Source organism: Triticum dicoccoides, chromosome 5B (genome assembly GCF_002162155.2).
Source record: "Triticum dicoccoides isolate Atlit2015 ecotype Zavitan chromosome 5B, WEW_v2.0, whole genome shotgun sequence".
NCBI lineage: Eukaryota > Viridiplantae > Streptophyta > Magnoliopsida > Poales > Poaceae > Triticum > Triticum dicoccoides.
This window is the reverse complement of record NC_041389.1, coordinates 88,291,017-88,313,172: the sequence shown is the minus strand read 5'-3', so window position 1 is coordinate 88,313,172 and position 22,156 is coordinate 88,291,017. Positions and strand designations below refer to the sequence as shown.

The following is a 22,156-nucleotide window of genomic DNA, read 5'->3' as shown; positions in this document are numbered from 1 at the left end:
ATATCTCAGGTCATTTGAAAATATATTCATCATATATTATGAATATAATTCCAAATTCAAATAGAATATGATTTAAATTCAATGCTCAAAATATTCCTCAAAAATGTTCATTATTTTTGGTTTGGTGTAAAACCCTGGCCAAAATATAACCAACATTAGTTAAGGCCATTTTGGAATCATTGAATGCATTTTCCAGGGTTCTTTTGCCCTGCTTTTATTTAGGGTTTTGAGGCTTCCAACAATCCTCAACTCATGTTTCAGAAATTTAAATATGATGCCTGGATGAAGATGCAACTATTTACAAACAATATTCTAGGGCTGTGACAACTCACCCCCACTAAACAAAATCTCGTCCCGAGATTCAAGCGTAGGGTAGGGTGTAGGGGGAACGCAAACTAGCACAATCTTCACGATCCAGGTTGCACTTCAATTGAACGTTGATTCAATCACCATCATTGTCTTGAAGTCTTGCTCTGCGAAATCCTGTCAACATGACATGGAGGGAAGAAGGAGACTCTAGAAGGGTCGATCTTCTCGAAGATCGAACAACTCACGGAATGAGACATAGTACCATCTCTCGTGTTGAGACACGAGATACACATCAAGAGGGGTGGAAAGAAACGGATGACGAAGGTTCACTAGGTAGACAACAATTTCACGCTTAAGAAGGTGGTAATCGATTGTCAACGTAGCGAGGAGTTGAGTTGCCATGATACCATAATGATGCACCTCAGGGAGGGTGACTCGAAGATATATCCCCTTAAGTGGCAAAAAGAATTACCTTTGATTCAGGAATCATTGGAACTCTTTAAACCAGCCTAGGGCAATTCTCGAGCGATCGTTTGGAGGGGGGGTCGGTAGAATGGCATACTCGGACTTGGATGATGTGGATTACCTTGTTGAAGACAACGCAATGGATAAATTTGCTTGTCACCGGAAATGGAGGAGACCCATGGTAGAATGGCACATTGGCGGTGCAAGCTGGGAACAAAATGCAAATGCTGGGAATGATTCTGGTAACTAGGGAAGAACCCAACAATAGAGAGTGATTTCACGGTTTGAGAAGGTCATAGCATTGCCGAGGAAAACTGAGAGGAATCCAAGGTAGTGCTGATGATAACACGTAGCGCTTGTGCGTGCTCTCAAGAACTTGAGCATTTCCATAATCATCAAGGTTTTACCAACATCCGTGTCAAGGATCCTGGCAACACAACATACTACCATGATGAATAGCGATGGACGATGCAGATGCAAAGGAGGATAATACTTTCTCAGATTTCACCCTTGGCAGGGCCAAGGAAATAAAATCTGGATGATCGACCGAGAGACATTTAGCACTCCGCTTCTAATGTTCTCCTTGACGTGCTAGTGTATCCCATTCATAGATATGGTTTGATAACTAGAACATCAAGTAAAAGGTCGGACTTCGGGAACACAAAAATCCATAGGGGCAACTAGGGAGTAAACCCTACGAAATCCCTATGGGGAGGTGGCCAACTTCATCAATCAAGATATTATAATAACAGGTCTTCCGGCTGGGTGTGTTGGCCACGACATCCACTTTACCGGTTATCACGCGACCAATATTATAATTCTTGGGAAATATTCCAACCATCATATCTGCCTGAGATTCAGATCTGGTTGGTGTCAGGATATTCCAGACTCATCGAGTCTAGGAAGAAAAACGGAAATTTGCAACACAAATCGACGAGATGACGTTGCGGGATTCTCGGGAGATGAACTACGATAGCAAGCTCCAAAACATGGGCTGGTTCTGCTACAAACATGTGAACACGTTGTCCCAGACAAGCATGCCCACATGGTAGTCTTACAATAAAACACTACCGAGTTCTGGTTGGGAGCCATCAGCGAGGATATTGAAGTTCTTACATAAGTCCGGATTAGCTCTTATGAAGATACTCCTTCTCCTTGAACAAATCAGTCAGTGGCTTGGTGTGCTAGGATACACATATGGAATGAAGGTTGCAAGTCTCCAGACCACAGAATACTTCGCACGTGTGCATGACTGACTTGCGATGATTCCAGAGGAAGCAACATTAACTTTCTCGAGTCCACGGCAGCAACTTGCATCAAATGCACATGAACTAGAGGAGGTCACTTCTTACATCCGAACATATGCTTCATGAGCTAGCATGAACAAATGCTTTCAAAAGTTTCCAACGCTAGCTTAATGTTCAGCAAAATTATGGAGAAGGCAAGGATGTTGTCAATGGGCACAACAACAATTCATCTGGGTTTCCTTTTAAAAGGGATTCCATAGTTAAGTGAACAAGTGATAGCATTGGTCAGACCAAAGATGTAATGGTGTATGCTCGAGGGATCAACCACGAATAAGACAACATTACGAGCATCGTTGATACTGATTTGATTTGACGATAGCCCACACTCAAATCAAGGATTGATAAGACAATAGGTCCAGCAACTGATCACAGGGACCAATCGATGAAGATACCATCTTTCTTCAACACACACTACACAAGAATATCCCTTTGGAACGAACTAAGTTAGGCAAGCTTTTATCTTCCAATTCTCCAAGTTGTTGTCTAGCTTAACCAACTAGCTCAGGGATACCCAACACAGATTCTTGGAGAAAGGGTGGTTCTCCAGAAACCAACTTGATCACGAGCTCAACATAACAGTCAGGAAACAACCCGGTAACACTTCCAAGAAGATATTTGGAAAGTCACGAACCACCGGTATGTTACTAAGCTTGAGAACAATCTTGCTTTTGAGGGCAAGACGACATGATCAAATGAGCGAGGACTTGAAATAATTCCTAACTCATTGGCCGAGGAGTGCACCAGAAATAGGGACTAGGTAGCACAATCAATCTTAGGGTGACAATTCAATAATCAACACGCTAAGAATGAGGTTATCGTCCATTTAACTGCCAAGCAACAGAGTTGCTAGCAATATTGATTTCACACGCCATGATTCATTTGTCGGCATTCCGGTTACAATAACACAGGAACCAAGGAATGAACAATGGTGGCAAGAAGTATCACTGTACCAAGAGTTCATAGGATGGTGTGCAATTCCTATAACAATCTCGATATAAAATATGTAATACTCCAAGGTAGAGCAGAACAAAAGCTGGAGTAGCAATTCGATCTGCGGAGCACAACTTCTTTGACCCAATCCTGGATAGGGAAGAGGTACTGGAGTTTGTTTCTCCTAGTCATTCCGCGATAGAATGGCTTGACGGACCACAAGAGTAATAGGCATTGATAAACGAACGCACGCATACTCTTGACTATCAATTGATAGACGAAGGTCAGTAGACAACTAAAGAGGGACAACTCAAAGGAACACACGATTTTCTGAGTTGTGGATGCATGGTTTGGCATGTCGAACGAATTCAACATATTTCTTCCGGGCAATCCATGCGGAAAGGTAGAACTGGCAGAGCCACAATATATAATGGAGAACTCATCAAGAGCACTCTTGTTGTCATCTTTTGGTTCAGAAGAACTCCTGCCAAGAATGGTTCATGGTAATTGGAAGAAGGATATACCACGAACCTCGAGGACTATCGCAAAGTTACTAATATCCTAAAGGAACTAGCAACACTATCAACATGAAGTAAGTAGAGTGAATCTCGGGTTCAAAACCCAGGAATAGAATGCCTACTAACTAAATGGCATCACAGGATGCTTTCGATAATAAAGGCCAGAATCTTCACACTGGGAACACAAAACGTTGCTAGATTACTAGGTGACTCCCTAAAACACCTAGGGTCATAATAATTAGTCCAACATATATGTCGAGACAATAAAGTACCTCAACTCACTAATTTGTGTGATTAACCTGGCCTAAAAGACATTGAAACCAGAGGAAAAGGATTTTGCACATGCGTCAGACTCTTTGGAAACCTGGGATGACTCGGACAGCATAACGGCTGTAAATGCTCAGAAAAGATTTGAGACATTCACAAAAATGGTGGCATAACCACTCAGAAGCACAATATCAAGGTTTGGAGATCAACAGTTAACATACAGAAGTAGTAGGAACTGAACTCAAGCTTAAATCCAACAATCTTATAAGTCTACTGATTAGTAACACGTGATCCTAATAGAAAGAAAAGATAGCCTAGTTCTTAATCCCCGTAGAAGAGAAGATGATGACTCAGATCAGAAGGCATAAGGTATAAGGAGTAAAAAGAGCCTTACGTTCCATCCCACAATCAATTCCCTTATATAACTAAAGAATTTCTAGACTCAACTTCGACCAGTTTGGCTTGGTAATCCTACAGGCAGTCAAGCTCTGATACCAACGCTGTCAGGACCCCGACTCAATGCCACATCGATCTAGCATGTAACACCTCATATCACTTTGCGGCCTCACGCACGGTATTCCCACGGGTGTCGCCTTACCTTTGCCCGGGACCGTTTGCGCCTTTTGGAACACGTATATGACAGTGTCGCTAGCATCCATATGATAAGGAGCCTGGGGCTGACATGGCTAGTCGTAAACCCAAAGTGGCACAGACTTACAGGGACAAGCATCAATGACCCAGCATCGAACGTGTCGGTCATCAGCGAGTGAATCCAGGCTATAGCACTGGGCTAGCAGGCCTCCGGTGAACCGGGCTGTAGCGGGCTAACAGGACTCCGGTATTCATCGCGTGACATTTCCCCGAAGGGACAGACACAGGAACGAAGAAGGACACATGCCGGCCAGCCTAAGTGTTCCGAAGCAGTAGCAAGCTACCATGGCTCGGTGGAAACACTAGGAGACATTTCCCGATAAGAGAGGCTACTAAAGATAAACAACTAGATAGTCAGATCCCATACATACCAAGCATTTCAATAACATACACACAATATGCTCGATATGTGCAAACACAACATGGCGTCACAACATGACTCTACGACTCAAGTAATTTATTCAATAGGCTCCGAGGAGCGAGATATTACAAACAGGGGTCTCATGACCCAACATTCAGAGCATACAAATCAAAGCACAAGCGGAAGCTATCATGTCTGGGTACAGACATCTATAAATGAAAAAGGCTGAAAAGCCTGACTATCTATCAGATCCTGCCGAGGGCACAAGATCGTAGCTGAGGTAACAAGCTAAACGTCGAAGTCCACGTGGAACTACTAGTGAGACTGAAGTCTCTCTGCAAAAACATAAAATAGGCAAACGTGAGTACAAATGTACCCAGCAAGACTTACATCAGAACTAACTACATATGCATCATTTTCAACAAGGGGATGGTGGGGTTTAACTGCAGCAAGCCAGCTTTGACTCGGTGGCTATCCTAAACTACGACTGCAAGCGACTCTTTTGAGGTGGCGCACACGAGTCCACATATTCACCATATCAATACACCACTATGGATCCGCTCCCGTCTCCCTACAAGAACGCCATCCATAGCACTCACGCTTATCTTCCGCATTTTAAAGTATCCACTTTCACTTGTCTATGAACTGATATAAGCAACCCAGAAGTCCTTTACCGTGGACACGGCTATTCGAATAGATGATGTTAACCCTGCAGGGGTGTACTTCTTCATACATGTTTCCACCACTTAGCGTCTGCACACAACATGTGCTCGGCAGACTTCAAGCGAAAGTCGACGTGGGTGTAGACCACGACCTACCTAAACACTCAAGTCTCTAGTCCAGGTTTATCGCCTATTCGGGTTCCATCCATGAGGAGATCCGGCCGGAGTTTCGCTCACAGCCCCAAACGATGTGAACAGGGTTCCCGAGATACCAAACGGGCATCCGGTACACCGTGCCACGTACCTACCGCATCACAGCCCACCCCTACGGTCAGCGCTGTCCACGGCCTCCAGTAAGCTACAAACACCAGAAACTACTTGCAACTCCTGGACAGAGGACTAGGGTGAATAAGAAGTCGAGCGGGGTCATATTTCAGGGCCCAATGCATGGTAGTAGCTGAATCATGGATCACAAACACAGAACTCAGTTCCTAAGGACGGCTTCAATGAGACATCCACCATGTACTCCTACATGGCCTCTCACCGACACCTTTTACCAAATCGTGTTCACACACTTAGCTCACACATAGTAGGACATGTTCACACACCTCTGATTCATCCTCGATGAATCAGACCTGGTTCAACTCTAAGCAGTAGCAGGCATGAGAAACAAGCATGAATGAGTAGGCACATCAGGGCTCAAACAACTCCTACTCATGCTAGTGGGTTTCATCTATTTACTGTGGCAATGACAGGTCATGCAAAGGATAAAGGGGTTCAGCTACCGCAGCAAGTAACAGATGAATCGGTGTTGTCCTAATGCAGTAAAAGAGAGCAGGAGCGAGAGAGTAGGATTGTATCGGAATGAACAAGGGGGTTTTGCTTGCCTGGCACTTCTGAAGATAACATTGAGTCTTCATCAGTGTCAACGATCACATCATTGGTATCACGTCTATCGAGAGGGGACAAATACCGGCAACACAGAAGGGAACACAATCAATGCAATGCACAATATGATGCATGATCATGACATGGCAAAATGAATGTGTTTTGAGCTAATGCAACTAGCAACAGATTAAATGAAGTTGGTTTGAATACAAGATTCAAATTCAAACTCCATATGTGATTATACAAATGCCATTTAATTGATTTGTGCTAAACAGCAGCTATAAGTTGTTCTAACATGCATGAAAGTGGTACAGATGGATTCCTTGAATTTTTCTGATAATTTTTCATATATAATTTATCTCATTTGGAGTTACGGTTGAATTTCTATGAATTTTAGAAGTTTTAGGCATTTTTTGGAATTTCCTGAATAAAATTAAATCCAGAAATGATTATGGCGTCAGCACCACGTCACGGTGACGTCAGCAGGGTCAACTGGGCGCCCCAGGTCAAACCTGACGTGTGGGGGCCACACGTCAGTGACACAGGAGCTAATCCCAGTCAAACCCAGCGCTAACTGAGGTTTGACCAGGGGTGGGGCCCTGCTGTCAGTGTCACTAGGTGTTGACTAAGTGCGTCATTAGCCCGAATTAATCTGCCACGTCACCCTCACCGGAGTTACACCGGCGGCGACCAAAACGACGGCGGAGCGTTTCGGAAAAACGCTACGGGGCTCCATTTTGAGCGCGGTTTGTTGCTACGGCTTGCTGGCGTTCTTGCGCATCTACTGGTAGCAGCGACAGCAGTTGGGATGGCCTGAGTCGACGGCGATGAGCACTTCCGCGGCGGCCGGAGTTCGGGCACCCGCGGGTTTGGCGTTTCGGTGCGCGGGAGGGGGAGCTGGTTGGTGTGTTGGGCTCCTGGGGGCTTTATGAGCACGGTGGAGCACTCCGTCGTGGGCATGCGCGGCTATGGCCACGGCTGCGCCATGGCCGGCGGCGAGAAGCTCTCGGCCGCGACGGCATCAGTGTTAGAGGAAGAAATCGGGCCAGGGAAGAGGGGGAAACAGCACAGGAGCTCACAGCGGGTGCAGCGGTGGCCTCGGCGAGCTCGGGGAGGCATCGGAGCGAGCGAAGCATCGAGGGGGATCTCCGGCGGCCGAGGTCGGAAACGGCGGCACTGGCAAGGCTTAAGGGCGTCCGGCGTTGCGTAGCTCAGCGAGGAGGTCGAGGACGACGCGGCGGAGCTTATGGAACTAGCGGAGGGGCGAGGGAGGGCTGGTGGCTGCGGCTATAGCGAACGGCGGCGACGGCTGCGCTCAGGGATCACAGGGGAGAGAGGGAAAGAGAGAGCCAGAGGAGGGGGAGCGGTCCAGAGGGAGGGGATGAGGACGCGGGAGAGTGAGGAAGAGAGGCAGGGAGGTGCGTGGCGTCTCCGGGCGTCGAGGAGGAAGCAGGAGGTGGCCGAGGCCTCTCGGGCGCGCGCCACGCCTCGCCTCTGTCCTTCTGGCGAGGGAGGAAGACGACAGGGGAGGGGGTGGAGATGGGCTGGGCCGGCTGGGCCGGTTGGTGGCGCCAGGTAGGCTGCGGGTAAGTGGCCCAGGTAGGTTTCCTCTCTCTTTCTATTTATTTCTGTTCTGTTTTGTTTTTCTTATTTAGTTGCCACTGAATTCAAATTCAAACAATTTGAAAACAGTGCAAAAACTCCCCTGGATATTTTAAGTCACTTAATGGACTTTTTCACAAATACAAAAAATATCTCAGGTCATTTGAAAATATATTCATCATATATTATGAATATAATTCCAAATTCAAATAGAATATGATTTAAATTCAATGCTCAAAATATTCCTCAAAAATGTTCATTATTTTTGGTTTGGTGTAAAACCCTGGCCAAAATATAACCAACATTAGTTAAGGCCATTTTGGAATCATTGAATGCATTTTCCAGGGTTCTTTTGCCCTGCTTTTATTTAGGGTTTTGAGGCTTCCAACAATCCTCAACTCATGTTTCAGAAATTTAAATATGATGCCTGGATGAAGATGCAACTATTTACAAACAATATTCTAGGGCTGTGACATGTTTGTCACAAGGCGCAAAAAATAATTAAAAAGGGAATGCAACACGAGGACTTCCCAGGAGGTCACCCATCCTAGTACTACTCTCGCCCAAGCACGCTTAACTTCAAAGTTTTGATGGGATCCGGTGCTTTAGTGCTAGTATGATCGCATCCAACATGTTTCCCCGTCTTCGTCCCTTATGCTTGCCACTCCCAGGTCCGCTCCAAAGACGATTCTACATTCTCACTACCATTACAACCGTTCCCTAACAATGGATAATGTCCTATACTACTTACTCTCCCGCTCAATCATGGAGACGAGTTTTCCACGGTTTCCACCCCTCCCTCCATACCGCAGCAGCACAAGTTTTTTCCACCCCTTTCAGAACACGCTCTTCGTGCCACAAAACCGCCCCAAGACGCGCGAGCAATGAGCATTGAGCTTAAACATATCGCAAACGTCAAAAATAATATAACGGGGTTAATATATATGGCGCACATGTGATATGTTTGTCACAAGGCGCAAAAAATATTTAAAAAGGGAATGCAACACGAGGACTTCCCAAGAGGTCACCCATCCTAGTACTACTCTCGCCCAAGAACGCTTAACTTCGGAGTTCTGATGGGATCCGGTGCTTTAGTGCTGGTATGATCGCATCCGACATGTTTCCCCGTCTTCGTCCCTTATGCTTGCCACTCCCAGGTCCGCTCCAAAGACGATTCTACATTCTCACTACCGTTACAACCGTTTCCTAATAATGGATAATGTCCTATACTACTTACTCTCCCGCTCAATCACGGAGATGAGTTTTCCACGATTTCCACCCCTCCCTCCATACCGCAGCAGCACGAGTTTTTTCAACCCCTTTCAGAACGCGCTCTTCGCGCCACAAAGCCGCCCCAAGACGCGCGAGCAATGAGCATCGAGCTTAAACATATCGCAAACGTCAAAAATAATATAACGGGATTAATATATATCGCGCACATGCGATATGTTTGTCACAAGGCGCAAAAAATAATTAAAAAGGGAATGCAACACGAGGATCTGATGGGATCCGGTGCTTTAGTGCTTGTATGATCGCATCCGACATGTTTCCCCGTCTTCGTCCCTTATGCTTGCCACTCCCAGGTCCGCTTCAAAGATGATTCTACATTCTCACTACCGTTACAACCGTTCCCTAACAATGGATAATGTCCTATACTACTTACTCTCCCGCTCAATCACGGAGACGAGTTTTCCACGGTTTCCACCCCTCCCTCCATACCGCAGCAGCACGAGTTTTTTCCACCCCTTTCAGAACGCGCTCTTCGCGCCACAAAGCCGCCCCAAGACGCGCGAGCAATGAGCATCGAGCTTAAACATATCGCAAACGTCAAACATAATATAACGGGATTAATATATATCGCGCACGTGCGATATGTTTGTCACAAGGCACAAAAAATAATTAAAAAGGGAATGCAACACGAGGACTTCCCAGGAGGTCACCCATCCTAGTACTACACTCGCCCAAACACGCTTAACTTCGAAGTTCTGATGGGATCCGGTGATTTAGTGCTGGTATGATCGCATCCGACATGTTTCCCCGTCTTCGTCCCTTATGCTTGCCACTCCCAGGTCCGCTCCAAAGACGATTCTACATTCTCACTACCATTACAACCGTTCCCTAACAATGGATAATGTCCTATACTACTTACTCTCCCGCTCAATCACGGAGACGAGTTTTCCACGGTTTCCACCCCTCCCACCATACCGCAGCAACACGAGTTTTTTCCACCCCTTTCAGAACGCGCTCGTCGCGCCACAAAGCCGCCCCAAGACGCGCGAGCAATGAGCATCGAGCTTAAACATATCGCAAACGTCAAAAATAATATAACGGGGTTAATATATATCGCGCACATGTGATATGTTTGTCACAAGGCGCAAAAAATAATTAAAAAGGGAATGCAACACGAGGACTTCCCAGGAGGTCACCCATCCTAGTACTACTCTCGCCCAAGCACGCTTAACTTCGGAGTTCTGATGGGATCCGGTGCTTTAGTGCTGGTATGATCGCATCCGACATGTTTCCCGTCTTCGTCCCTTATGCTTGCCACTCCCAGGTCCGCTCCAAAGACGATTCTACATTCTCACTACCATTACAACCGTTTCCTAATAATGGATAATGTCCTATACTACTTACTCTCCCGCTCAATCATGGAGACGAGTTTTCCACGATTTCCACCCCTCCCTCCATACCGCAGCAGCACGAGTTTTTTCCACCCCTTTCAAAACGCGCTCTTCGCGCCACAAAGCCGCCCCAAGACGCGCGAGCAATGAGCATCGAGCTTAAACATATCGCAAACGTCAAAAATAATATAACGGGATTAATATATATCGCGCACGTGCGATATGTTTGTCACAAGGCGCAAAAAATAATTAAAAAGGGAATGCAACTCGAGGACTTCCTAGGAGGTCAACCATCCTAGTACTACTCTCGCCCAAGCACGCTTAGCTTCGGAGTTCTGATGGGATCCGGTGCTTTAGTGCTGGTATGATCGCATCAACATGTTTCCCCGTCTTCGTCCCTTATGCTTGCCACTCCCAGGTCCGCTCCAAAGACGATTCTACATTCTCACTACCATTACAACCGTTCCCTAACAATCGATAATGTCCTATACTACTTACTCTCCCGCTCAATCACGGAGACGAGTTTACCACGGTTTCCACCCCTCCCTCCATACCGCAGCAGCACGAGTTTTTTCCACCCCTTTCAGAACGCGCTCTTCGCACCACAAAGCCGCCACAAGACGCGCGAGCAATGAGCATCGAGCTTAAACATATCGCAAACGTCAAAAATAATATAACGGGATTAATATATATCGCGCACGTGCGATATGTTTGTCACAAGGCGCAAAAAATAATTAAAAAGGGAATGCAACACGAGGACTTCCCAGGAGGTCACCCATCCTAGTACTACACTCGCCCAAGCACGCTTAACTTCGAAGTTCTGATGGGATCCGGTGCTTTAGTGCTGGTATGATCGCATCCGACATGTTTCCCCGTCTTCGTCCCTTATGCTTGCCACTCCCAGGTCCGCTCCAAAGACAATTCTACATTCTCACTACCATTACAAACGTTCCCTAACAATGGATAATGTCCTATACTACTTACTCTCCCGCTCAATCACGGAGACGAGTTTTCCACGGTTTCCACCCCTCCCTCCATACCGCAGCAGCACGAGTTTTTTCCACCCCTTTCAGAACGCGCTCTTCGCGCCACAAAGCCGCCCCAAGATGCGCGAGCAATGAGCATCGAGCTTAAACATATCGCAAACGTCAAAAATAATATAACAGGATTAATATATATCGCGCACGTGCGATATGTTTATCACAAGGCGCAAAAAATAATTAAAAAGGGAATGCAACACGAGGACTTCCCAGGAGGTCACCCATGCTAGTACTACTCTCGCCCAAGCACGCTTAACTTCGAAGTTCTAGTGGGATCCGGTGCTTTAGTGCTGGTATGATCGCATCCGACATGTTTCGCCGTCTTCGTCCCTTATGCTGGCCACTCCCAGGTCCGCTCCAAAGACGATTCTACATTCTCACTACCATTACAACCGTTCCCTAACAATGGATAATGTCCTATACTACTTACTCTCCCGCTCAATCACGGAGACGAGTTTTCCACGATTTCCACCCCTCCCTCCATACCGCAGCAGCACGAGTTTTTTCCACCCCTTTCAGAACGCGCTCTTCGCGCCACAAAGCCGCCCCAAGACGCGCGAGCAATGAGTATCGAGCTTAAACATATCGCAAACGTCAAAAATAATATAATGGGATTAATATATATCGCGCACGTGCGATATGTTTGTCACAAGGCGCAAAAAATAATTAAAAAGGGAATGCAACACGAGGACTTCCTAGGAGGTCACCCATCCTAGCACTAAAGCCCCAGGAGGTCACCCATCTTAGTACTACTCTCGCCCAAGCACGCTTAACTTCGAAGTTCTAATGGGATCCGGTGCTTTAGTGCTGGTATGATCGCATCCGACATGTTTCCCCGTCTTCGTCCCTTATGCTTGCCACTCCCAGGCCCGCTCCAAAGACGATTCTACATTCTCACTAACATTACAACCGTTCCCTAACAATGGATAATGTCCTATACTACTTACTCTCCCGCTCAATCACGGAGACGAGTTTTCCATGATTTCCACCCCTCCCTCCATACCGCAGCAGCACGAGTTTTTTCCACCCCTTTCAGAACGCGCTCTTCGCGCCACAAAGCCGCCCCAAGACGCGCGAGCAATGGGCATCGAGCTTAAACATATCGCAAACATCAAAAATAATATAATGGGATTAATATATATCGCGCACGTGCGATATGTTTGTCACAAGGCGCAAAAAATAATTAAAAAGGGAATGCAACACGAGGACTTCCCAGGAGGTCACCCATCCTAGTACTACTCTCGCCAAGCACGCTTAACTTCGGAGTTCTGATGGGATTCGGTGCTTTAGTGCTGGTATGATCACATCAACATGTTTCCCCGTCTTCGTCCCTTATGCTTGCCACTCCCAGGTCCGCTCCAAAGACGATTCTACATTCTCACTACCATTACAACCGTTCCCTAACAATGGATAATGTCCTATACTACTTACTCTCCCGCTCAATCACGGAGACGAGTTTTCCACGGTTTCCACCCCTCCCTCCATACCGCAGCAGCACGAGTTTTTTCCACCCCTTTCAGAACGCGCTCTTCGCACCACAAAGCCGCCCCAAGACGCGCGAGCAATGATCATCGAGCTTAAACATATCGCAAACGTCAAACATAATATAACGGGATTAATATATATCGCGCACGTGCGATATGTTTGTCACAAGGCGCAAAAAATAATTAAAAAGGGAATGCAACACGACGACTTCCCAGGAGGTCACCCATCCTAGTACTACACTCGCCCAAGCCCGCTTAACTTCGAAGTTCTGATGGGATCCGATGCTTTAGTGCTGGTATGATCGCATCCGACATGTTTCCCCGTCTTCGTCCCTTATGCTTGCCACTCCCAGGTCCGCACCAAAGACGATTCTACATTCTCACTACCATTACAACCGTTCCCTAACAATGGATAATGTCCTATACTACTTACTCTCCCGCTCAATCACGGAGACGAGTTTTCCACGAATTCCACCCCTCCCACCATACCACAGCAACACGAGTTTTTTCCACCCCTTTCAGAACGCGCTCTTCGCGCCACAAAGCCGCCCCAAGACCCGCGAGCAATGAGCATCGATCTTAAACATATCGCAAACGTCAAAAATAATATAACGGGGTTAATATATATCGCGCACATGTGATATGTTTGTCACAAGGCGCAAAAAATAATTAAAAATGGAATGCAACATGAGGACTTCCCAGGAGGTCACCCATCCTAGTACTACTCTCGCCCAAGCATGCTTAACTACGGAGGTCTGATGGGATCCGGTGCTTTAGTGCTGGTATGATCGCATCCGACATGTTTCCCCGTCTTCGTCCCTTATGCTTGCCACTCCCAGGTCCGCTCCAAAGACGATTCTACATTCTCACTACCATTACAACCGTTTCCTAATAATGGATAATGTCCTATACTACTTACTCTCCCGCTCAATCACGGAGACGAGTTTTCCACGATTTCCACCCCTCCCTCCATACCGCAGCAGCACGAGTTTTTTCCACCCCTTTCAGAACGCGCTCTTCGCGCCACAAAGCCGCCCCAAGACGCGCGAGCAATGAGCATCGAGCTTAAACATATCGCAAACGTCAAAAATAGTATAACGGGATTAATATATATCGCGCACGTGCGATATGTTTGTCACATGGCGCAAAAAATAATTAAAAAGGGAATGCAACTCGAGGACTTCCCAGGAGGTCACCCATCCTAGTACTACTCTCGCCCAAGCACGCTTAACTTCGGAGTTCTGATGGGATCTGGTGCTTTAGTGCTGGTATGATCGCATCAACATGTTTCCCCGTCTTCGTCCCTTATGCTTGCCACTCCCAGGTCCGCTCCAAAGACGATTCTACATTCTCACTACCATTACAACCGTTCCCTAACAATGGATAATGTCATATACTACTTACTCTCCTGCTCAATCACGGAGACGAGTTTTCCACGGTTTCCACCCCTCCCTCCATATCGCAGCAGCACGAGTTTTTTCCACCCCTTTCAGAGCGCGCTCTTCGCACCACAAAGCCGCCCCAAGACGCGCGAGCAATGAGCATCGAGCTTAAACATATCGCAAACGTCAAAAATAATATAACAGGATTAATATATATCGCGCACGTGCGATATGTTTGTCACAAGGCGCAAAAAATAATTAAAAAGGGAATGCAACACTAGGACTTCCCAGGAGGTCACCCATCCTAGTACTACACTCGCCCAAGCACGCTTAACTTCGAAGTTCTGATGGGATCCGGTGCTTTAGTGCTGGTATGATCGCATCCGACATGTTTCCCCGTCTTCGTCCCTTATGCTTGCCACTCCCAGGTCCGCTCCAAAGACGATTCTACATTCTCACTACCATTACAACCGTTCCCTAACAATGGATAATGTCCTATAATACTTACTCTCCCGCTCAATCACAGAGACGAGTTTTCCACGGTTTCCACCCCTCCCACCATACCGCAGCAACACGAGTTTTTTCCACCCCTTTCAGAACGCGCTCTTCGCGCCACAAAGCCGCCCCAAGACGCGCGAGCAATGAGCATCGAGCTTAAACATATCGCAAACGTCAAAAATAATATAACGGGATTAATATATATCGCGCACGTGCGATATGTTTGTCACAAGGCGCAAAAAATAATTAAAAAGGAAATGCAACACGAGGACTTCCCAGGAGGTCACCCATCCTAGTACTACTCTCGCCCAAGCACGCTTAACTTCGTAGTTCTGATGGGATCCAGTGCTTTAGTGCTAGTATGATTGCATCCGACATGTTTCCCCGTCTTCGTCCCTTAATGCTTGCCACTCCCAGGTCTGCTCCAAAGACAATTCTACATTCTCACTACCATTACAACCGTTCCCTAACAATGGATAATGTCCTATACTACTTACTCTCCCGCTCAATCACGGAGACGAGTTTTCCATGGTTTCCACCCCTCCCTCCATACCGCAGCAGCACGAGTTTTTTCCACCTCTTTCAGAACGCGCTCTTCACGCCACAAAGCCGCCCCAAGACGCGCGAGCAATGAGCATCGAGCTTAAACATATCGCAAACGTCAAAAATAATATAACGGGATTAATATATATCGCGCACGTGCGATATGTTTGTCACAAGGCGCAAAAAATAATTAAAAAGGGAATGCAACACGAGGACTTCCCAGGAGGTCACCCATCCTAGTACTACTCTCACCCAAGCACGCTTAACTTTGAAGTTCTAATGGGATCCGGTGCTTTAGTGCTGGTATGATCGCATCCGACATGTTTCCCCGTCTTCGTCCCTTATGCTTGCCACTCCCAGGTCCGCTCCAAAGACGATTCTACATTCTCACTACCATTACAACCGTTCCCTAACAATGGATAATGTCCTATACTACTTACTCTCCTGCTCAATCACGGAGACGAGTTTTCCACGGTTTCCACCCCTCCCTCCATACCGGAGCAACACGAGTTTTTTCCACCCCTTTCAGAACGCGCTCTTCGCGCCACAAAGCCGCCCCAAGACGCGCAAGCAATGAGCATCGAGCTTAAACATATCGCAAACGTCAAAAATAATATAACGGGATTAATATATATCGCGCACGTGCGATATGTTTGTCACAAGGCGCAAAAAATAATTAAAAAGGGAATGCAACACGAGGACTTACCAGGAGGTCACCCATCCTAGTACTACTCTCACCCAAGCACGCTTAACTTCGGAGTTCTGATGGGATCCGATGCTTTAGTGCTGGTATGATTGCATCCGACATGTTTCCCCGTCTTCGTCCCTTATGCTTGCCACTCCCAGGTCCGCTCCAAAGACGATTCTAAATTCTCACTACCATTACAACCGTTCCCTAACAATGGATAATGTCCTATACTACTTACTCTCCCGCTCAATCACGGAGACGAGTTTTCCACGGTTTCCACCCCTCCCTCCATACCGCAGCAACACGAGTTTTTCCAGCCCTTTCAGAACGCGCTCTTCGCGCCATAAAGCCGCCACAAGACGCACGAGCAATGAGCATCGAGCTTAAACATATCGCAAACGTCAAAAATAATATAACGGGATTAATATATATCGCGCACGCGCGATATGTTTGTCACAAGGCGCAAAAAATAATTAAAAAGGGAATGCAACAAGAGGACTTCCAAGGAGGTCACCCATCCTAGTACTACTCTCGCCCAAGCACGCTTAACTTCGGAGTTCTGATGGGATCCGGTGCTTTAGTGCTGGTATGATCGCATCCGACGTGTTTCCCCGTCTTCGTCCCTTATGCTTGCCACTCCCAGGTCCGCTCCAAAGACGATTCTACATTCTCACTACCATTACAACCGTTCCCTAACAATGGATAATGTCCTATACTACTTACTCTCCCGCTCAATCACGGAGACGAGTTTTCCTCGGTTTCCACCCCTCCCTCCATACCGCAGCAACACGAGTTTTTTCCACCCCTTTCAGAACGCGAACTTCGCGCCACAAAGCCGCCCCAAGACGCGCGAGCAATGAGCATCGAGCTTAAACATATCGCAAACGTCAAAAATAATATAACGGGATTAATATATATCGTGCACGTGCGATATGTTTGTCACAAGGCGCAAAAAATAATTAAAAAGGGAATGCAACACGAGGACTTCCCAGGAGGTCACCCATCCTAGTACTACTCTCGCCCAAGCACGTTTAACTTTGGAGTTCTGATGGGATCCGGTGCTTTAGAGCTGGTATGATCGCATCCGACGTGTTTCCCGCTCCAAAACGATTCTAAATTCTCACTACCATTACAACCGTTCCCTAACAATGGATAATGTCCTATACTACTTACTCTCCCGCTCAATCACGGAGACGAGTTTTCCACGGTTTCCACCCCTCCCTCCATACCGCAGCAACATGAGTTTTTTCCACCCCTTTAAGAACGCGCTCTTCGCGCCACAAAGCCGCCCCAAGACGCGCGAGCAATGAGCATCGAGCTTAAACATATCGCAAACGTCAAAAATAATATAACGGGATTAATATATATTGCGCACGTGCGATATGTTTGTCACACGGCGCAAAAAATAATTAAAAAGGGAATGCAACACGAGGACTTTCCAGGAGGTCACCCATCCTAGTACTACTCTCGCCCAAGCACGCTTAACTTCGGAGTTCTAATGGGATCCGGTGCTTTAGTGCTGGTATGATCGCATCCGACGAGTTTCCCCGTCTTCGTCCCTTATGCTTGCCACTCCCAGGTCCGCTCCAAAGACGATTCTACATTGTCACTACCATTACAACCATTCCCTAACAATGGATAATGTCCTATACTACTTACTCTCCCGCTCAATCACGGAGACGAGTTTTCCTCGGTTTCCACCCCTCCCTCCATACCGCAGCAACACGAGTTTTTTCCACCCCTTTCAGAACGCGCTCTTCGCGCCACAAAGCCGCCCCAAGACGCGCGAGCAATGAGCATCGAGCTTAAACATATCGCAAACGTCAAAAATAATATAACGGGATTAATATATATCGCGCACGTGCGATATGTTTGTCACAAGGCGCAAAAAATAATTAAAAAGGGAATGCAACACGAGGACTTCCCAGGAAGTCACCCATCCTAGTACTACTCTCGCCCAAGCACGCATAACTTCGGAGTTCTGATGGGATCCGGTGCTTTAGTGCTAGTATGATCGCATCCGACGTGTTTCCCCGTCTTCCTCCCTTATGCTTGCCACTCCCAGGTCCGCTCCAAAGACGATTCTACATTCTCACTACCATTACAACCGTTCCCTAACAATGGATAATGTCCTATACTACTTACTCTCCCGCTCAATCACGGAGACGAGTTTTCCACGGTTTCCACCCCTCCCTCCATACCGCAGCAACACGAGTTTTTTCACCCCTTTCAGAACGCGCTCTTCGCGCCACAAAGCCGCCCCAAGACGCGCGAGCAATGAGCATCGAGCTTAAACATATCGCAAACGTCAAAAATAATATAACGGGATTAATATATATCGCGCACGTGCGATATGTTTGTCACAAGGCGCAAAAAATAATTAAAAAGGGAATGCAACACGAAGACTTCCCAGGAGGTCACCCATCCTAGTACTACTCTCGCCCGAGCACGCTTCACTTCGGAGTTCTGATGGGATCCGCTGCTTTAGTGCTGGTATGATTGCATCCGACATGTTTCCCCGTCTTCGTCCCTTATGCTTGCCACTTCCAGGTCCGCTCCAAAGACGATTCTAAATTCTCACTACCATTACAACCGTTCCCTAACAATGGATAATGTCCTATACTACTTACTCTCCCGCTCAATCACGGAGACGAGTTTTCCACGGTTTCCACCCCTCCCTCCATACCGCAGCAACACGAGTTTTTCCACCCCTTTCAGAACGCGCTCTTCGCGCCACAACGCCGCCACAAGACGCACGAGCAATGAGCATCGAGCTTAAACATATCGCAAACGTCAAAAATAATATAACGGGATTAATATATATCGCGCACGCGCGATATGTTTGTCACAAGGCGCAAAAAATAATTAAAAAGGGAATGCAACAAGAGGACTTCCAAGGAGGTCACCCATCCTAGTACTACTCTCGCCCAAGCACGCTTAACTTCGGAGTTCTGATGGGATCCGGTGCTTTAGTGCTGGTATGATCACATCCGACGTGTTTCCCCGTCTTCGTCCCTTATGCTTGCCACTCCCAGGTCCGCTCCAAAGACGATTCTACATTCTCACTACCATTACAACCGTTCCCTAACAATGGATAATGTCCTATACTACTTACTCTCCCGCTCAATCACGGAGACGAGTTTTCCTCGGTTTCCACCCCTCCCTCCATACCGCAGCAACACGAGTTTTTTCCACCCCTTTCAGAACGCGCTCTTCGCGCCACAAAGCCGCCCCAAGACGCGCGAGCAATGAACATCGAGCTTAAACATATCGCAAACGTCAAAAATAATATAACGGGATTAATATATATCGCGCACGTGCGATATGTTTGTCACAAGGCGCAAAAAATAATTAAAAAGGGAATGCAACACGAGGACTTCCCAGGAGGTCACCCATCCTAGTACTACTCTCGCCCAAGCACGTTTAACTTTGGAGTTCTGATGGGATCCGGTGCTTTAGAGCTGGTATGATCGCATCCGACGTGTTTCCCTCTCCAAAACGATTCTAAATTCTCACTACCATTACAACCGTTCCCTAACAATGGATAATGTCCTATACTACTTACTCTCCCGCTCAATCACGGAGACGAGTTTTCCACGGTTTCCACCCCTCCCTCCATACCGCAGCAACATGAGTTTTTTCCACCCCTTTAAGAACGTGCTCTACGCGCCACAAAGCCGCCCCAAGACGCGCGAGCAATGAGCATCGAGCTTAAACATATCGCAAACGTCAAAAATAATATAACGGGATTAATATATATTGCGCACGTGCGATATGTTTGTCACACGGCGCAAAAAATAATTAAAAAGGGAATGCAACACGAGGACTTTCCAGGAGGTCACCCATCCTAGTACTACTCTCGCCCAAGCACGCTTAACTTCGGAGTTCTAATGGGATCCGGTGCTTTAGTGCTGGTATGATCGCATCCAACGTGTTTCCCCATCTTCGTCCCTTATGCTTGCCACTCCCAGGTCCGCTCCAAAGACGATTCTACATTATCACTACCATTACAACCGTTCCCTAACAATGGATAATGTCCTATACTACTTACTCTCCCGCTCAATCATGGAGACGAGTTTTCCACGGTTTCCACCCCTCCCTCCATACCGCAGCAACACGAGTTTTTTCCACCCCTTTCAGAACGCGCTCTTCGCGCCACAAAGCCGCCACAAGACGCGCGAGCAATGAACATCGAGCTTAAACATATCACAAACGTCAAAAATAATATAACGGGATTAATATATATCGCGCACGTGCGATATGTTTGTCACAAGGCGCAAAAAATAATTAAAAAGGGAATGCAACACGAGGACTTCCCAGGAGGTCACCCATCCTAGTACTACTCTCGCCCAAGCACGCTTAACTTTGGAGTTCTAATGGGATCCGGTGCTTTAGTGCTAGTATGATCGCATTCGACATGTTTCCCCGTCTTCGTCCCTTATGCTTGCCACTCCCAGGTCCGCTCCAAAGACGATTCTACATTGTCACTACCATTACAACCGTTCCCTAACAATGGATAATGTCCTATACTACTTACTCTCCCGCTCAATCAGGGAGACGAGTTTTCCACGGTTTCCACCCCTCCCTCCATACAGCAGCAACAAGAGTTTTTTCACCCCTTTCAGAACGCGCTCTTCGCGCCACCAAGCCGCCCCAAGACGCGCGAGCAATGAGCATCGAGCTTAAACATATCGCAAACGTCAAAAATAATATAACAGGATTAATATATATCGCGCACGTGCGATATGTTTGTCACAAGACGCAAAAAATAATTAAAAAGGTAAGGCAACAAGAGGACTTCCCAGGAGGTCACCCATCCTAGTACTACTCTCGCCCAAGCACGCTTAACTTCGGAGTTCTAATGGGATCCGGTGCTTTAGTGCTGGAATGATCGCATCCGACGTGTTTTCCCGTCTTTGTCCCTTATGCTTGCCACTCCCAGGTCCGCTCCAAAGACGATTCTACATTCTCACTACCATTACAACCATTCCCTAACAATGGATAATGTCCTATACTACTTACTCTCCCGCTCAATCACGGAGACGAGTTTTCCACGGTTTCCACCCCTCCCTCCATACCGCAGCAACACGAGTTTTTTCCACCCCTTTCAGAACGCGCTCTTCGCGCCACAAAGCCGCCCAAGACGCGCGAGCAATGAGCATCAAGCTTAAACATATCGCAAACGTCAAAAATAATATAACGGGATTAATATATATCGCGCACGTGCGATATGTTTGTCACAAGGCGCAAAAAATAATTAAAAAGGGAATGCAACACGAGGACTTCCCAGGAAGTCACCCATCCTAGTACTACTCTCGCTCAAGCACGCATAACTTCAGAGTTCTGATGGGATCCGGTGCTTTAGTGCTAGTATGATCGCATCCGACGTGTTTCCCCGTCTTCGTCCCTTATGCTTGCCACTCCCAGGTCCGCTCCAAAGACGATTCTACATTCTCACTACCATTACAACCGTTCCCTAACAATGGATAATGTCCTATACTACTTACTCTCCCGCTCAATCACGGAGACGAGTTTTCCACGGTTTCCACCCCTCCCTCCATACAGCAGCAACACGAGTTTTTTCACCCCTTTCAGAATGCGCTCTTCGCGCCACCAAGCCGCCCCAAGACGCGCGAGCAATGAGCATCAAGCTTAAACATATCGCAAACGTCAAAAATAATATAACAGGATTAATATATATCGCGCACGTGCGATATGTTTGTCACAAGGCGCAAAAAATAATTAAAAAGGGAATGCAACACGAGGACTTCCCAGGAGGTCACCCATCCTAGTACTACTCTCGCCCAAGCACGCATAACTTCGGAGTTCTGATGGGATCCGGTGCTTTAGTGCTGGTATGATCGCATCCGACGTGTTTCCCCGTCTTCGTCCCTGATGCTTGCCACTCCCAGGTCCGCTCCAAAGACGATTCTACATTCT

General features: G+C 47.1%; 27 non-coding genes and 1 pseudogene across 27 annotated transcripts; all 28 read right to left on the bottom strand.

Annotated features, from left to right (window-relative positions):
• Positions 1 to 8,469: 8,469 nt before the first annotated feature.
• Positions 8,470 to 8,588, bottom strand: LOC119313842. The gene has a single exon (XR_005152104.1). It is a non-coding gene; the product is annotated as a 5S ribosomal RNA (ribosomal RNA).
• A 367-nt stretch (positions 8,589 to 8,955) lies between these two features.
• On the bottom strand, positions 8,956 to 9,074 carry LOC119313541. The gene has a single exon (XR_005151816.1). It is a non-coding gene; the product is annotated as a 5S ribosomal RNA (ribosomal RNA).
• A 793-nt stretch (positions 9,075 to 9,867) lies between these two features.
• Positions 9,868 to 9,986, bottom strand: LOC119313730. Its single transcript, XR_005151995.1, has one exon. It is a non-coding gene; the product is annotated as a 5S ribosomal RNA (ribosomal RNA).
• A 367-nt stretch (positions 9,987 to 10,353) lies between these two features.
• LOC119313540 lies at positions 10,354 to 10,472 on the bottom strand. Its single transcript, XR_005151815.1, has one exon. It is a non-coding gene; the product is annotated as a 5S ribosomal RNA (ribosomal RNA).
• Positions 10,473 to 10,838: 366 nt separating this feature from the next.
• On the bottom strand, positions 10,839 to 10,957 carry LOC119313795. The gene has a single exon (XR_005152059.1). It is a non-coding gene; the product is annotated as a 5S ribosomal RNA (ribosomal RNA).
• A 366-nt stretch (positions 10,958 to 11,323) lies between these two features.
• LOC119313532 lies at positions 11,324 to 11,442 on the bottom strand. Its single transcript, XR_005151807.1, has one exon. It is a non-coding gene; the product is annotated as a 5S ribosomal RNA (ribosomal RNA).
• A 367-nt stretch (positions 11,443 to 11,809) lies between these two features.
• LOC119313757 lies at positions 11,810 to 11,928 on the bottom strand. Its single transcript, XR_005152022.1, has one exon. It is a non-coding gene; the product is annotated as a 5S ribosomal RNA (ribosomal RNA).
• A 367-nt stretch (positions 11,929 to 12,295) lies between these two features.
• On the bottom strand, positions 12,296 to 12,445 carry LOC119313949 (annotated as a pseudogene).
• A 367-nt stretch (positions 12,446 to 12,812) lies between these two features.
• Positions 12,813 to 12,930, bottom strand: LOC119313928. Its single transcript, XR_005152184.1, has one exon. It is a non-coding gene; the product is annotated as a 5S ribosomal RNA (ribosomal RNA).
• A 366-nt stretch (positions 12,931 to 13,296) lies between these two features.
• LOC119313904 lies at positions 13,297 to 13,415 on the bottom strand. Its single transcript, XR_005152160.1, has one exon. It is a non-coding gene; the product is annotated as a 5S ribosomal RNA (ribosomal RNA).
• Positions 13,416 to 13,782: 367 nt separating this feature from the next.
• Positions 13,783 to 13,901, bottom strand: LOC119313821. The gene has a single exon (XR_005152085.1). It is a non-coding gene; the product is annotated as a 5S ribosomal RNA (ribosomal RNA).
• Positions 13,902 to 14,268: 367 nt separating this feature from the next.
• On the bottom strand, positions 14,269 to 14,387 carry LOC119313664. Its single transcript, XR_005151935.1, has one exon. It is a non-coding gene; the product is annotated as a 5S ribosomal RNA (ribosomal RNA).
• Positions 14,388 to 14,753: 366 nt separating this feature from the next.
• Positions 14,754 to 14,872, bottom strand: LOC119313681. The gene has a single exon (XR_005151951.1). It is a non-coding gene; the product is annotated as a 5S ribosomal RNA (ribosomal RNA).
• A 367-nt stretch (positions 14,873 to 15,239) lies between these two features.
• LOC119313829 lies at positions 15,240 to 15,358 on the bottom strand. Its single transcript, XR_005152093.1, has one exon. It is a non-coding gene; the product is annotated as a 5S ribosomal RNA (ribosomal RNA).
• A 368-nt stretch (positions 15,359 to 15,726) lies between these two features.
• Positions 15,727 to 15,845, bottom strand: LOC119313748. The gene has a single exon (XR_005152013.1). It is a non-coding gene; the product is annotated as a 5S ribosomal RNA (ribosomal RNA).
• A 367-nt stretch (positions 15,846 to 16,212) lies between these two features.
• Positions 16,213 to 16,331, bottom strand: LOC119313804. The gene has a single exon (XR_005152069.1). It is a non-coding gene; the product is annotated as a 5S ribosomal RNA (ribosomal RNA).
• A 366-nt stretch (positions 16,332 to 16,697) lies between these two features.
• Positions 16,698 to 16,816, bottom strand: LOC119313678. Its single transcript, XR_005151948.1, has one exon. It is a non-coding gene; the product is annotated as a 5S ribosomal RNA (ribosomal RNA).
• A 367-nt stretch (positions 16,817 to 17,183) lies between these two features.
• LOC119313638 lies at positions 17,184 to 17,302 on the bottom strand. Its single transcript, XR_005151909.1, has one exon. It is a non-coding gene; the product is annotated as a 5S ribosomal RNA (ribosomal RNA).
• Positions 17,303 to 17,633: 331 nt separating this feature from the next.
• LOC119313529 lies at positions 17,634 to 17,752 on the bottom strand. The gene has a single exon (XR_005151806.1). It is a non-coding gene; the product is annotated as a 5S ribosomal RNA (ribosomal RNA).
• Positions 17,753 to 18,119: 367 nt separating this feature from the next.
• On the bottom strand, positions 18,120 to 18,238 carry LOC119313747. The gene has a single exon (XR_005152012.1). It is a non-coding gene; the product is annotated as a 5S ribosomal RNA (ribosomal RNA).
• Positions 18,239 to 18,604: 366 nt separating this feature from the next.
• LOC119313751 lies at positions 18,605 to 18,723 on the bottom strand. Its single transcript, XR_005152016.1, has one exon. It is a non-coding gene; the product is annotated as a 5S ribosomal RNA (ribosomal RNA).
• Positions 18,724 to 19,089: 366 nt separating this feature from the next.
• LOC119313734 lies at positions 19,090 to 19,208 on the bottom strand. Its single transcript, XR_005151998.1, has one exon. It is a non-coding gene; the product is annotated as a 5S ribosomal RNA (ribosomal RNA).
• A 367-nt stretch (positions 19,209 to 19,575) lies between these two features.
• Positions 19,576 to 19,694, bottom strand: LOC119313637. The gene has a single exon (XR_005151907.1). It is a non-coding gene; the product is annotated as a 5S ribosomal RNA (ribosomal RNA).
• A 331-nt stretch (positions 19,695 to 20,025) lies between these two features.
• LOC119313528 lies at positions 20,026 to 20,144 on the bottom strand. The gene has a single exon (XR_005151805.1). It is a non-coding gene; the product is annotated as a 5S ribosomal RNA (ribosomal RNA).
• Positions 20,145 to 20,511: 367 nt separating this feature from the next.
• Positions 20,512 to 20,630, bottom strand: LOC119313561. The gene has a single exon (XR_005151835.1). It is a non-coding gene; the product is annotated as a 5S ribosomal RNA (ribosomal RNA).
• Positions 20,631 to 20,996: 366 nt separating this feature from the next.
• LOC119313889 lies at positions 20,997 to 21,115 on the bottom strand. The gene has a single exon (XR_005152147.1). It is a non-coding gene; the product is annotated as a 5S ribosomal RNA (ribosomal RNA).
• Positions 21,116 to 21,481: 366 nt separating this feature from the next.
• On the bottom strand, positions 21,482 to 21,600 carry LOC119313919. Its single transcript, XR_005152175.1, has one exon. It is a non-coding gene; the product is annotated as a 5S ribosomal RNA (ribosomal RNA).
• Positions 21,601 to 21,966: 366 nt separating this feature from the next.
• On the bottom strand, positions 21,967 to 22,085 carry LOC119313537. Its single transcript, XR_005151812.1, has one exon. It is a non-coding gene; the product is annotated as a 5S ribosomal RNA (ribosomal RNA).
• Between the last annotated feature and the right edge of the window lie 71 nt (positions 22,086 to 22,156).